This window comes from Petromyzon marinus, unplaced genomic scaffold, assembly GCF_048934315.1.
Source record: "Petromyzon marinus isolate PM22_M1 ecotype Great Lakes invasive population unplaced genomic scaffold, UKy_Petmar_22M1.pri1.0 PM_G_Scaffold_96, whole genome shotgun sequence".
Lineage (NCBI taxonomy): Eukaryota > Metazoa > Chordata > Hyperoartia > Petromyzontiformes > Petromyzontidae > Petromyzon > Petromyzon marinus.
The window spans coordinates 209,666-224,644 of NW_027423053.1; positions in this window are offsets into that span (position 1 = coordinate 209,666).

Sequence of the window (14,979 nt, forward strand, 5' to 3'; positions counted from 1 at the left end):
TGCATGTGTGTCTGTCTCTGCGCATGTGTGTCACTGTGTCTGTGTGACTGCCAAGTTGTCCTTATTTTCGTTGCCTTCTGATACGCCCAGCAGAGACACTTGCTGCACACACTCACCGGGTCGCAAAAAGACAAAGATCCCCCGTGTAGCCTTAACAGACCGTTGGGGCAAGTGCTGTTAGCGAGCACCTATGAAGGCCGGCATGGCACACGAAGGGGGTGGGTGGCCAACACAACGCCCAGCCGCCTTTGTCTCCCCAGTGGCGATGTTTACACACCGCACCAGGAACTCATTTGAGGCGGAGTCGACCTAGGGGAGGCCCTAGACCGGTTCAAATAATCGTCACCGATGTTGGATGCGAGTGGGAATCGAACTTGGGTCGTCAGGTTCGTGGTGCAGCGTAGCGCTAACTGCTACACTTCAGATCTCCAAACACAACCGCCATTCGCCACTAAGTGGCCGTGACGTTACCACGGCGATTGTGCCAGGCTGTGTGCACGTTAAGGCCACGTGAAGTGCCGAACGGAACTTACGGAGGGCGCCTGCCTCCAACTGCCCAGTAGCAGATTCCTACACGAGCCTCCTCCACAGAGACCGATTGAGACACTCAGCTCCAAATCCAACAGCACTCCGTCTCTTCTCGTAATGCCGGTCGACCGATTCTGAGCGAGACCTCTGCTGTCAAACCAGAGCCGGTCATGAGCACACTGCCCAGGTATGGAAAACTCTCCACTCTCTCAACATCTGCTTCATCAACAACGGGGGGTGGAGTGTTTGGTGGCACAAAATACCCATGCAGGTTTTGATTTAAAGCTTTCGTGACTGCAAGGATTCCTCTTCTTTGGTTCTTTCGGTAAAGTCACATAGAATGAGAACATAATAATAAATTGATAAAATAAAATAACACAATAAAATTCTCACGACGTTTCGGCCACAACACAAGCGGCCTTCATCAGGTGAAGGGACGAGACTGTCTGGAGGACAGCGCTGGAGCGAACACTGCCAAGCTCAGACCGTGACCTTTAAGCTGTGTGAGAAGAAACAGAGCGCCTTGACAAAGGAATTAGCATAGAATTTAGCATTGAAATAGCTGAGTGATTAGCTTGTGACTGGTCACAGAAATGGCTATGTTAAAGTCAAAGCATACACATCCACAGAGGCACCCCTTGACAAAGGAATTAGCATAGAATTTAGCATTGAAATAGCTGAGTGATTAGCTTGTGACTGGTCACAGAAATGGCTATGTTAAAGTCAAAGCATACACATCCACAGAGGCACCCCTTGACAAAGGAATTAGCATAGAATTTAGCATTGAAATAGCTGAGTGATTAGCTTGTGACTGGTCACAGAAATGGCTATGTTAAAGTCAAAGCATACACATTCAGAGAGGCACCTAGTACAAATCAAACAGGAGAATTAAGCATTGAAATAACTGAGTGATTAGCTTGTGACTGGTCACAGAAATGGCTATGTTAAAGTCAAAGCCTACACATCTGAGCTATTAACAGTAACTGAGTATACACTACACTATATAATGAATGCTATATAGTAAACCAATAAAAAAACTAAAATATAAACTACCTCAATGTTATATTCTTAGTTTTTTTCGGTAAAGTCACGTTGAAGAGAAACAACAAAATAACAATATATATAAAACAATAAAAAATTCTCACGACGTTTCGACCATAACTCAAACGGTCATCATCAGGTATGTTGGTTTGCATAAATTTATTTTTAAACGGCACATTTATTTATTTATAAAAAACGTTGGCGTCACGCGCAGCGATTTGGCAGTTTGCCCAGGACTAGTCCATCTATTTTTTTTTTAAAAGAGGAGGGGGGAGACGAATTTTTTTATAATGTATGCTGTCTGAAAGCCACTGTAAGCGTGAACAATCAATTAAGAACTGAAATGGTTTATCAAATCTTTCCAATGATTGCTAAGATAGAATCCATCTTCTCGGTTGAAATTGTCTCTGTGTTTGTATATGTGGATAGCCTCATGAACGAATCTCTCATAGAAGCCAGATGGCTTACAAAGAACCTCCGTCTTGGAAAAGTCAATGGCATGTGAGCCTACTGAATTAGAACAATGATCTGCTACGGCCGAGGTGTTGGTCCTACCGTGTTTAAGGTCTGCTTTATGTTCACGAATGCGGTCCGAGACATGGCGTTTGGTTTCTCCAATGTAACTACTACCACAGAGGCAACTTAGTTTGTAGACACCAGGGTATTGTATGTCCGGAATCACATCTTTTACAGATGGAACCAGATCACGGATTTTATGTAATGTGTTGAAACGGACCTGGATCTTGTGTTTATTCAAGATTTTGGAGATCTTTTTTGTGATCCCAGCAATGTAGGGTAAAGTGATGGTTTTGAAAGGCTCCTCAAGAGGGTTCTTCTTCATGGTTTGAGTGATAGCTTTGCGGATTGTATAGTCGGAGTAACCATTAGCCCTAAGAGCTTGGTGTACGTGCTTGAGTTCACTGCTTATGTGTTCCTGGTCGGATATGCATTGGGCTCTATGATACAGAGTCTTGATGAGATAATTCTTCTGTGATGGATGGTGGTGGGAATCCGGTTTCAGATAAGCATCTGTATGGGTAGCTTTCCTGTAGACAGAGTGGCTCATTGAACCATCAGGTCTCTTTTTAATTAGGACATCCAAAAAAGGTATCTTGCCATCTATTTCGACTTCCATGGTAAATCTGATGGCTGGGTGTATGGAATTGATGTGGTCGAAGAATTGGTCTAGATCAGGCCGGCCATGTGGCCAGATGACAAAAGTGTCATCCACGTACCTCTTCCATAAGGTTGGGCGCAGAGTGGCAGTCTGGATGGCGTCAGTCTCAAATTTCTCCATGAAAATGTTAGCTATAACTGGAGAAAGGGGGGAGCCCATTGGGGTGCCCTCAGTCTGTTTGTAGAAAGTTCCATTCCAAGTGAAGTATGTATTGGTTAAACAGTGTCTCACCAGGGGGGGTACCTCAGTGTTTAGTCCTTGATGAACCAAGTCTTCAATGATTGCAATGGTGTCAGGTACAGGAACCTTGGTGAATAAGGAAACTACATCAAAACTGACAAGCAGGTCGTCTGGGGACAGGGAAATACCCTTGATTGTCGATACCAGGTGAGTAGCATTTTGTACCGCAGAGGTGGTCTTTCCAGTGAAAGGACGCAGGATTTCAGACAAAAAACGAGCTAGTTTGTAGGTGGGGGAGCTGATAGTAGAGACTATGGGACGAAGAGGTGTATCAACTTTATGTATTTTTGGTAAGCCGTATAATCTTGGTGGCCTGGCAGCAGAAGGTTTCAACGAAAACTGTTTAGATTGATCAATTAATGCGGTTGAATCAGAAATTATTTTGTTGGTTTGTGTGACGAGGCTGTTGGTGGGATCTCTTTTTATTTTTGTATAACTACCATCGTCGAGTAATTCTTTAATTTTGTTGTTGTATTCTATTTTATCCATGATGACAGTAGCATTGCCTTTGTCAGCTGAGAGGACTACAATATCATTCCTCTTTTTTAATTTATATAATTCAAAACGCTCATCTTTGCTGAGGTTGCTAGCTGGCATCTTAGCGTTTTTGAGGGTTGCAGCGATTTCAGATCTTGCTACGTCTGCAGCGATGTGACCCAGGCCCCTGAGAGCAACGTCTACTTGGGCAATTATATAATTAACTGGTATGTGTTTAGGTGTGACTGCAAAGTTTAGACCTTTAGCTAAAACGGATTTCAGACCATCGGAAATAGAACTGTTACTGCGATTAATTACGACTTTATTAACGTCTAACTTTTTGGTATGTGGGTCCGGTCTTTTGTTGAAGAGGAGGTTAAATTTGGAAATCAGGTTTTCCTTACATTTGGTCGACATAGTAGCAGCTGAAGAGGCAGTCATATTGTCTACATGTTCCCAATCCGATGTGGACATTATTGCCGTCAATGATAAGTGTGATTTGTAGAGTGTCTTGTCTAACTGATCTAGTTCTGTGCGTATAAGTCTGATTTTTTCTGAGATAAGAGCTAAGCTAGTTTTGAAAAGAATTCGTTTCACATTAGAAGAAGTTACAGCAGCAGAGGTCAGTGTAAATGCGATTGGTATTACCCCAGAGTCGCGGCATCTCTTCAGGAAGGTGAGAGACTCGATCAGCTGAGCTTTCTTATCCCGGAGTTTGTTGAAGAATCTTAAAGTTATGTGAAAACCCTCCCCGTAGAGGCGATTAAATTTTGATTTAAAGCTTTCGTGACTGCAGTAATTCATATTCTTAGTTTTTTCGGTAAAGTCACGTTGAAGAGAAACAACAAAATAACAATATATATAAAACAATAAAAAAATTCTCACGACGTTTCGACCATAACTCAAATGGTCATCATCAGGTATGTTGGTTTGCATAAATTTATTTTTAAACGGCACATTTATTTATTTATAAAAAACGTTGGCGTCACGCGCAGCGATTTGGCAGTTTGCCCAGGACTAGTCCATCTATTTTTTTTTTAAAAGAGGAGGGGGGAGACGAAATTTTTTATAATGTATGCTGTCTGAAAGCCACTGTAAGCGTGAACAATCAATTAAGAACTGAAATGGTTTATCAAATCTTTCCAATGATTGCTAAGATAGAATCCATCTTCTCGGTTGAAATTGTCTCTGTGTTTGTATATGTGGATAGCCTCATGAACGAATCTCTCAAGGAAGCCAGATGGCTTACAAAGAACCTCCGTCTTGGAAAAGTCAATGGCATGTGAGCCTACTGAATAACTTTAAGATCCTTCAACAAACTCCGGGATAAGAAAGCTCAGCTGATCGAGTCTCTCACCTTCCTGAAGAGATGCCGCAACTCTGGGGTAATACCAATCGCATTTACACTGACCTCTGCTGCTGTAACTTCTTCTAATGCGAAACGAATTCTTTTCAAAACTAGCTTAGCTCTTATCTCAGAAAAAATCAGACTTATACGCACAGAACTAGATCAGTTAGACAAGACACTCTACAAATCACACTTATCATTGACGGCAATAATGTCCACATCGGATTGGGAACATGTAGACAATATGACTGCCTCTTCAGCTGCTACTATGTCGACCAAATGTAAGGAAAACCTGATTTCCAAATTTAACCTCCTCTTCAACAAAAGACCGGACCCACATACCAAAAAGTTAGACGTTAATAAAGTCGTAATTAATCGCAGTAACAGTTCTATTTCCGATGGTCTGAAATCCGTTTTAGCTAAAGGTCTAAACTTTGCAGTCACACCTAAACACATACCAGTTAATGATATAATTGCCCAAGTAGACGTTGCTCTCAGGGGCCTGGGTCACATCGCTGCAGACGTAGCAAGATCTGAAATCGCTGCAACCCTCAAAAACGCTAAGATGCCAGCTAGCAACCTCAGCAAAGATGAGTGTTTTGAATTATATAAATTAAAAAAGAGGAATGATATTGTAGTCCTCTCAGCTGACAAAGGCAATGCTACTGTCATCATGGATAAAATAGAATACAACAACAAAATTAAAGAATTACTCGACGATGGTAGTTATACAAAAATAAAAAGAGATCCCACCAACAGCCTCGTCACACAAACCAACAAAATAATTTCTGATTCAACCGCATTAATTGATCAATCTAAACAGTTTTCGTTGAAACCTTCTGCTGCCAGGCCACCAAGATTATACGGCTTACCAAAAATACATAAAGTTGATACACCTCTTCGTCCCATAGTCTCTACTATCAGCTCCCCCACCTACAAACTAGCTCGTTTTTTGTCTGAAATCCTGCGTCCTTTCACTGGAAAGACCACCTCTGCGGTACAAAATTCTACTCACCTGGTATCGACAATCAAGGGTATTTCCCTGTCCCCAGACGACCTGCTTGTCAGTTTTGATGTAGTTTCCTTATTCACCAAGGTTCCTGTACCTGACACCATTGCAATCATTGAAGACTTGGTTCATCAAGGACTAAACACTGAGGTACCCCCCTTGGTGAGACACTGTTTAACCAATACATACTTCACTTGGAATGGAACTTTCTACAAACAAACTGAGGGCACCCCAATGGGCTCCCCCCTTTCTCCAGTTATAGCTAACATTTTCATGGAGAAATTTGAGACTGACGCCATCCAGACTGCCACTCTGCGCCCAACCTTATGGAAGAGGTACGTGGATGACACTTTTGTCATCTGGCCACATGGCCGGCCTGCTCTAGACCAATTCTTCGACCACATCAATTCCATACACCCAGCCATCAGATTTACCATGGAAGTCGAAATAGATGGCAAGATACCTTTTTTGGATGTCCTAATTAAAAAGAGACCTGATGGTTCAATGAGCCACTCTGTCTACAGGAAAGCTACCCATACGGATGCTTATCTGAAACCGGATTCCCACCACCATCCATCACAGAAGAATTCTCTCATCAAGACTCTGTATCATAGAGCCCAATGCATATCCGACCAGGAACACATAAGCAGTGAACTCAAGCACGTACACCAAGCTCTTAGGGCTAATGGTTACTCCGACTATACAATCCGCAAAGCTATCACTCAAACCATGAAGAAGAACCCTCTTGAGGAGCCTTTCAAAACCATCACTTTACCCTACATTGCTGGGATCACAAAAAAGATCTCCAAAATCTTGAATAAACACAAGATCCAGGTCCGTTTCAACACATTACATAAAATCCGTGATCTGGTTCCGTCTGTAAAAGATGTGATTCCGGACATACAATACCCTGGTGTCTACAAACTAAGTTGCCTCTGTGGTAGTAGTTACATTGGAGAAACCAAACGCCATGTCTCGGACCGCATTCGTGAACATAAAGCAGACCTTAAACACGGTAGGACCAACACCTCGGCCGTAGCAGATCATTGTTCTAATTCAGTAGGCTCACATGCCATTGACTTTTCCAAAACGGAGGTTCTTTGTAAGCCATCTGGCTTCCATGAGAGATTCGTTCATGAGGCTATCCACAATAACAAACACAGAGACAATTTCAACCGAGAAGATGGATTCTATCTTAGCAATCATTGGAAAGATTTGATAAACCATTTCAGTTCTTAATTGATTGTTCACGCTTACAGTGGCTTTCAGACAGCATACATTATAAAAAATTTCGTCTCCCCCCTCCTCTTTTCAAAAAAAAAATAGATGGACTAGTCCTGGGCAAACTGCCAAATCGCTACGCGTGACGCCAACGTTTTTTATAAATAAATAAATGTGCCGTTTAAAAATAAATTTATGCAAACCAACATACCTGATGATGACCGTTTGAGTTATGGTCGAAACGTCGTGAGAATTTTTTATTGTTTTATATATATTGTTATTTTGTTGTTTCTCTTCAACGTGACTTTACCGAAAAAACTAAGAATATGAATTACTGCAGTCACGAAAGCTTTAAATCAAAATTTACCTCAATGTTATCAATAAACTCTATAGATTCTCCAATCAGCTAAGCTACCAACAATAAGTCGTTATATATCACAATGCTATATGGCGAAAAAATGGGTGGATTCTTACCCTCAAGTTTAGCACCACGCATAGCTACGAGCCCCGTTCAGACGGACGAGTTCATCCATGGTCGGAATGGAGGAGGGGGAGAGAGACAGCTGCGAGGCGCTGTTATACTCCATGTTGTAAACCATACCATTTACCGTGGTGTGAGAGGTATTAAGAGTCAATGCCAGCGAAAGAGCTGCGGTCTGAAGGTCATCATAAAATACAATTAATTAAGAACGGAAATGGTTTAAAACATCTTTCCAATGGTTACTAAGCCAGAATCCATCTTCTCGGTTGAAATTGTCTTTGTGCTTGTATATGTGAATGGCCTCATGAACGAATCTCTCATGGTAGCCGGTTGGTTTGCAAAGAACCTCCGTCTTGGAAAAGTCAATGTCATGTGAGCCCACTGAATTATAACAGTGATATGCCACGGCAGAGGAGTTCGTTCTACCGTGTTTGAAGTCTGCTTTATGTTCGTGGATGCGGTCAAAGATATGTCGTTTGGTTTCTCCAATGTAGCTACTACCACAGAGGCACTTTAGTTTGTAAACGCCCGGGTACTGTATGTCTGGAACAGCAACTTTTACAGATGGAACCAGATCATGGATTTTATGTACTGTGTTGAATCGGACCTGGATCTTGTGTTTATTCAGGATTTTGGAGATCTTTTTAGTGACCCCTGCAATGTAGGGTAAGGTGATGGTTTTGAGTGGCTCCACAAGAGGATCCTTCTTCATGACTGGAGTGATGGCTTTGCGGATTGTGTAGTCGGAGCAACCATTAGCCCTGCGAGCCTGGTGTACGTGCTTGAGTTCACTGGTAATGTGTTCCTGGACGGAAATGCATTGGGCTCTATGGTATAGAGTCTTGATGAGGGAGTTCTTCTGGGATGGATGGTGGTGGGAATTCGGTTTCAAGTAAGCATCTGTATTTACACTAACCTCTGCTGCTGCAACTTCTCTCAATGCAAAACGAATTCTAGCTAGAACTTGCTTCGCTCTTATCTCGGAAAAAATCAGACTTACACGCACCGAACTCGATCAGTTAGACAAGACACTCTACAAATCACACTTAACATTGACAGCAACAATGTCTACATCGGATTGGGAACATGTAGACAATATGACTACCTCTTCGGCTGCCACTATGTCGACCAAATGTAGGGACAATTAGATTTCCAAATTCAATCACCTCTCCAACAAAAAATCGGATCCACACACCGAAAAGATAGACGTCAACAAAGTCGTAATTAATCACAGTAACAGTTCCATTTCTGATGGTCTGAAATCCGTTTTAGCTAAAGGTTTAAACTTTGCTGTGACACCGAGACACATACCGGTTAATGATATGATTGTCCATGTTGACGTTGCACTCAAGGGCTTGAGTCACATCTCTGCAGACATAGCAAGATCTGAAATCGCTGCAACCCTCCAAAACGCTAAGTTGCCACCCAGCAACATCAGCAAAGATGAACGCTTTGAATTATCTCAATTAAAAAAGAGAGATGATATTGTCATCCTCTCAGCCGACAAGGGCAATGGCACTGTCATCATGGACAAAACAGCATATAACAACAAAATTCAAGAACCACTCAACGATGGCAGCTATGCAAAAATAAAGAGATCCCACCAACAGCCTGGTTACCAAAACGAACAAAATCATCTCTGATTCAACAGCATTAATTGATCAGACCAAACAGTTCTCGTTGAAACCCTCTGCTGCCAGACCACGAAGATTATATGGCCTTCCAAAGATACACAAAGAAGATGCACCCCTTCGTCCCATCGTCTCTACTATCAACTCCCCCACCTATAAACTGCCACGTTTTCTTGCTGATATACTGCGACCTTTCACTGGAAAAAAACACCTCTGCGGTACTAAATGCTACTCACCTGGTATCGACAATCAAAGGCATTTCCCTGTCCCCAGACGACCTGCTTGTCAGTTTTGATGTGATGTCCTTGTTCACCAAAGTCTCGGTACCTGACACCATCGCTATCATTGAAGACCTGGTTCATCAAGGACTGCATACTGATGTACCCTCTCTGGTGAGACATTGCTTAACCAACACATACTTCACCTGGAATAGAACTTTCTACAAACAAACTGAGGGCACCCCAATGGGCTCCCCCCTATCTCCGGTTGTAGCCAACGTATTCATGGAAAAATTTGAAACTGACGCCATCCAGACTGCCACTCTACGCCCGATCTTATGGAAGAGGTACGTGGATGACACTTTTTTCATCTGGCCACATGGCCAGCCTGCTCTAGACCAATTCCGCGACCACATCAATTCCATACACCCAGCCATCAGATTTACCATGGAAGTCGAAAAAGATGGCAAACTACCCTTTTTGGATGTCTTAATTAAAAGGAGACATGATGGTTCAATGAGCCCCTCTGTCTACAGGAAAGCTACCCATACAGATGCTTACTTGAAACCGGATTCTCACCACCATCCATCCCAGAAGAACTCCCTCATCAAGACTCTATGCGATTAATTACGACTTTGTTGACGTCTATCTTTTCGGTGTGTGGATCCGATTTTTGCTGGAGGTAATTGAATTTGCAAATCAAATTGTCCCTACATTTGGTCGACATAGTGGCAGCTGAAGAGGTAGTCATATTGTCTACATGTTCCCAATCCGATGTAGACATTGTTGCTGTCAATGTTAAGTGTGATTTGTAGAGTGTCTTGTCTAACTGATCGAGTTCGGTGCGTGTAAGTCTGATTTTTTCCGAGATAAGAGCGAAGCAAGTTCTAGCTAGAATTTGTTTTGCATTGAGAGAAGTTGCAGCAGCAGAGGTTAGTGTAAATACAGATGCTTACTTGAAACCGGATTCCCACTACCATCCATCCCAGAAGAACTCCCTCATCAAGACTCTATACCATAGAGCCCAATGCATTTCCGTCCAGGAACACATTACCAGTGAATTCAAGCACGCACACCAGACTCGCAGGGCTAATGGTTGCTCCGACTACACAATCCGCAAAGCCATCACTCCAGTCATGAAGAAGGATCCTCTTGTGGAGCCACTCAAAACCATCACCTTACCCTACATTGCAGTGGTCACTAAAAAGATCTCCAAAATCCTGAATAAACACAAGATCCAGGTCCGATTCAACACAGTACATAAAATCCGTGATCTGGTTCCATCTGTAAAAGATGCTGTTCCAGACATACAGTACCCGGGCGTTTACAAACTAAAGTGCCTCTGTGGTAGTAGCTACATTGGAGAAACCAAACGACATATCTCGGACCGCATCCGCGAACATAAAGCAGAATTGAAACACGGTAGAACGAACTCCTCTGCCGTGGCAGATCACTGTTATAATTCAGTGGGCTCACATGACATTGACTTTTCCAAGACGGAGGTTCTTTGCAAACCAACCGGCTACCATGAGAGATTCGTTCATGAAGCCATTCACATATACAAGCACAGAGACAATTTCAACCGAGAAGATGGATTCTGGCTTAGTAACCATTGGAAAGATGTTTTAAACCATTTCCGTTCTTAATTAATTGTATTTTACGATGACCTTCAGACCGCAGCTCTTTCGCTGGCATTGACTCTTAATACCTCTCACACCACGGTAAATGGTATGGTTTACAACATGGAGTATAACAGCGCCTCGCAGCTGTCTCTCTCCCCCTCCTCCGTTCCGACCATGGATGAACTCGTCCGTCTGAACGGGGCTCGTAGCTATCCGTGGTGCTAAAGTTGAGGGTAAGAATCCACCCATTTTTTCGCCATATAGCATTGTGATATATAACGACTTATTGTTGGTAGCTTAGCTGATTGGAGAATATATAGAGTTTATTGATAACATTGAGGTAATTTATATTTTAGTTTTTTATTGGTTTACTATGTAGTATTCATTATATAGTGTAGTGTATACCAAGTTACTGTTAATAGTTCAGATGTGTAGGCTTTGACTTTAACATAGCCATTTCTGTGACCAGTCACAAGCTAATCACTCAGTTATTTCAATGCTAAATTCTCCTGTTTGATTTGTACTAGGTGCATCTGTACATGTGTAGGCTTTGACTTTAACATAACTATTTCTTTGACCAGTCACAAGCTAATCCCTCAGTTATTTCAATACTAAATTCTCCTGTTTGATTTGCACTAGGTGCCTCTGTGAATGTGTATGCTTTGACTTTAACATAGCCATTTCTGTGACAACTCACAAGCTAATCACTCAGCTATTTCAATGCTAAATTCTATGCTAATTCCTTTGTCAAGGCACTCTGTTTCTTCTCACACAGCTTAAAGGTCGCGGTCTGAGCTTGGCTGTGTTCGCTCCAGCGCTGTCCTCCAGACAGTCTCGTCCCTTCACCTGATGAAGGCCGCTTGTGTTGTGGCCAAAACGTCATGAGAATTTTATTGCGTTATTTTATTTTATCAATTTATTATTTTGTTCTCATTCTACGTGACTTTACCGAAAGAACCAAAGAATGAACCCAGGCAGGTGCTTAGTTTTGGTCGGGCTGATGGTAATTCCTCCGGTACAGCCATTGAAGGTTTCACGAACTACGTGGCTGAAATAGATGTTAAATAATGTGGGAACCAGAGGACATCCCTGTCGCACCCCAAGGTGAATAGGGAATGGCTCTAACTCCCAGCCGCGTAGTTTTACCCGGGCCAGCCCACCATCATGAAGGTGCTTAATGATCGTGAGCAGAGAGTCCAATAGCACGAAGAACAAAGCCAGAGCCCAAGACAACTGATGCTGCCACCCCTCATGGTGGCAGGAGCCAGCGCCAGTCTACCGGACCTCCCAAATACGGCAGAGATGCAGGCAGTGCCGGGCCACCTTGCGATAGGGGAGTGGCAGCATCTCCTCCGCAGCGAATGTTCGAACATTCCACGTGGCCAGCCAGGAGATTGAATCTCTACCCTCGGGGTTCCTCCAGAAACAACGTAAAGCCACTACGTGTGGCCACGTGGCATGTTCGAATGCTCACTGTGGAGGAGAGGCTGCCACTCCTCTATCGGGAGTTGGACCAGTACCACCTGGATTTCTGTGGCATTCAGGAGGTCCGGTGGACCGGCTCTGGCTCCTGCCACCATGAGGGGTGGAGACTGCCAAACAACAGGGTGTGGCTCTTCTTTTGAACAAAAGAATGAAGGGGGCGTGGGAGCGTGCGGGTGAGGTGTGGGAAGCTCTAAGCCCCAGGCTACTTTGGGCTCGCCTTCCCATCAACTGGAGGCGAGGAGTGGTGGTCGTTACTTATGCCCCCACCGAAGACGAACATCCGTGGAGGGAGGCTGCTAGATTTTTGTGCAGCCCATGGGCTTGTAATTACCAACACGCTGTTCCGGCATCGGCGCATCCACACAACATCATGGATGCATGCCGGGTCCAAGCAAGAACATCTGCTGGACTACATAGTGACGGACCAGCAAATGCGAGCCCATGTCCTTGACACCAGGACCTACCGTGGAGCTGATCTGGCCTCTGACCATCGACTAGTCATCTGTAAGATGCCCCTGCCATTCTTCCACTCCGGTGGTGGGTGTACACCCAGGACCCCATTCCAACATAAAGTGGCCTGGTCTCAATTATCTGATGAAAGTTGCAAGTGAGAATTTCATCATCGCTTGCGGCTGGGATTGGCATCGTCCCCGACTCCTCCTGATGTCGAGGGTAAATGGGCAAGGTTTAGGACTGTGACTCATGCAGCTGCAATGGCTGCTTTGGGTACGCGGTCCAGACCTCCCCAGAGACCCTGGCTGACAGAGGAGGTGTTCAGGATGGTTGAGAAAAAGCGACAGGCCCACTGTCATCGGCTACAGAATCCCACGTCAGAGAATGAGGAGGCTTACCGCAGCCTTCACTCGGAGGTTCGGAGAGCCGTGAGGCGCTGCAAGGATGGGTGGTGGTCGCGGGTTGCTGAGGAGATGGAGTCTGCCTCAGTGGCCCGTGATCACAAATCTCTATTTAACTCCATCAAAAAAGTAACCTGCAGTGCCACACCTATTACCATCATTAGGGGAAAAAACGGTGATCCAATCTCCGACCCCCAGGAACAGGTTCGCAGATTTGCTGAGCATTTCTGTGAGGTCCTGGGGGAGGGAAAATCCCACAGCCAGGAAAACATCGTGGCACAAGGTGAGGATGACCCTGCTGAGGCTGCGGTGCCTCAAATATTGGAAGAAGTCACCCCCTGTGAGTGGCTGGCTGAGGTGCCATCTGCTGAGGAAGTATTGAAGGCGATCCGGAGTCTGAAACCAGGAAAGGCAGCGGGCAGAGATGATCTCCCAAGCGAAATGCTGAGGGAGGGTGGCGTTTGTGCACATACTGCCCTATATGACATCATAACAACAGTCTGGACCACTGGACGGGTTCCGCAGGATTGGAAGGATGCCCTGGTGGTCCCCCTTTTTAAGAAGGGGGACCGCACAGACTGTAACAACTACAGGGGCATCTCACTCCTCAGTGTGCCGGGAAAGGTCCTGGCAAGGATTATTCAGCATCGCCTTGCCAGGCATGCTGAGGAGAGGCTTGCGGAGCCCCAATGCGGTTTCAGGAAAGGGCGGTCCTGCACGGATGCCAGATTTTCTGTCCGTCTGCTACAGCAGAGGTGTAGGGAATTCCAACAAGACCTACATCTCTGCTTTATTGACCTGGTCAAGGCCTATGATACCATCAGTAGGCCTGCGCTCTGGGTCGTTCTTCGTGCTTTTGGAGTACCTGACCCTCTGCTCACGATCATTAAGGACCTTAATGATGGTGAGCGGGCTCGGGTAAAACTACGTGGCCGGGAGTCAGAGCCATTCCCTGTACACCTTGGGGTGCGACAGGGATGTCCTCTGGCTCCCACATTATTTAACATCTATTTTGACCACGTAGTTCGTGAAGCCTTCAATAGCTGTACCGGGGGAATCTCCATATGGTACAGATATAATGGGAGGCTAATCGATGCCCGGGTGCGGTCAAGGGATGGCTCCCTATTGCTCAACCACGTTATGTATGCTGATGATTTGGTAATAGCTGCACAGTCAGAGGAGGAGTTGGAGACGCTGCTGCTGAGACTGGAACGTGCCACTAAGAGGTGGGGCCTTACCATCAGCCCCACCAAAACTAAGCACCTGCCTGGGTATTTTGTACCATCGGACACTCCATCCCCACAACTCCCAATCGATGATGGGGCAGTTGTGGAGAGAGTGGAGAGTTTCCCATACCTGGGCAGTGTGCTTATGACTGGCTCCAGTTTAACAGCAGAGGTCTCACTCCGAATCAGTCGAGCGGCAATATCTTTTCATCGGTTGCGTAACGCTGTGTGGAAGCTACCTGGTCTGTCGCTCCGCACTAAGCTTCAGGTCTTCTCGGCCACGGTCATTCCCTCCCTTCTCTACGCTTGCGAAACATGGACCCCTCTAATGGAACATCTTCGCCGGTTAGAAACATTTAGGCTGGCCTGCCTACGATCCATCCTGGGTTTAACCAGACTGGATTGTGTGAGGAGCTCACAA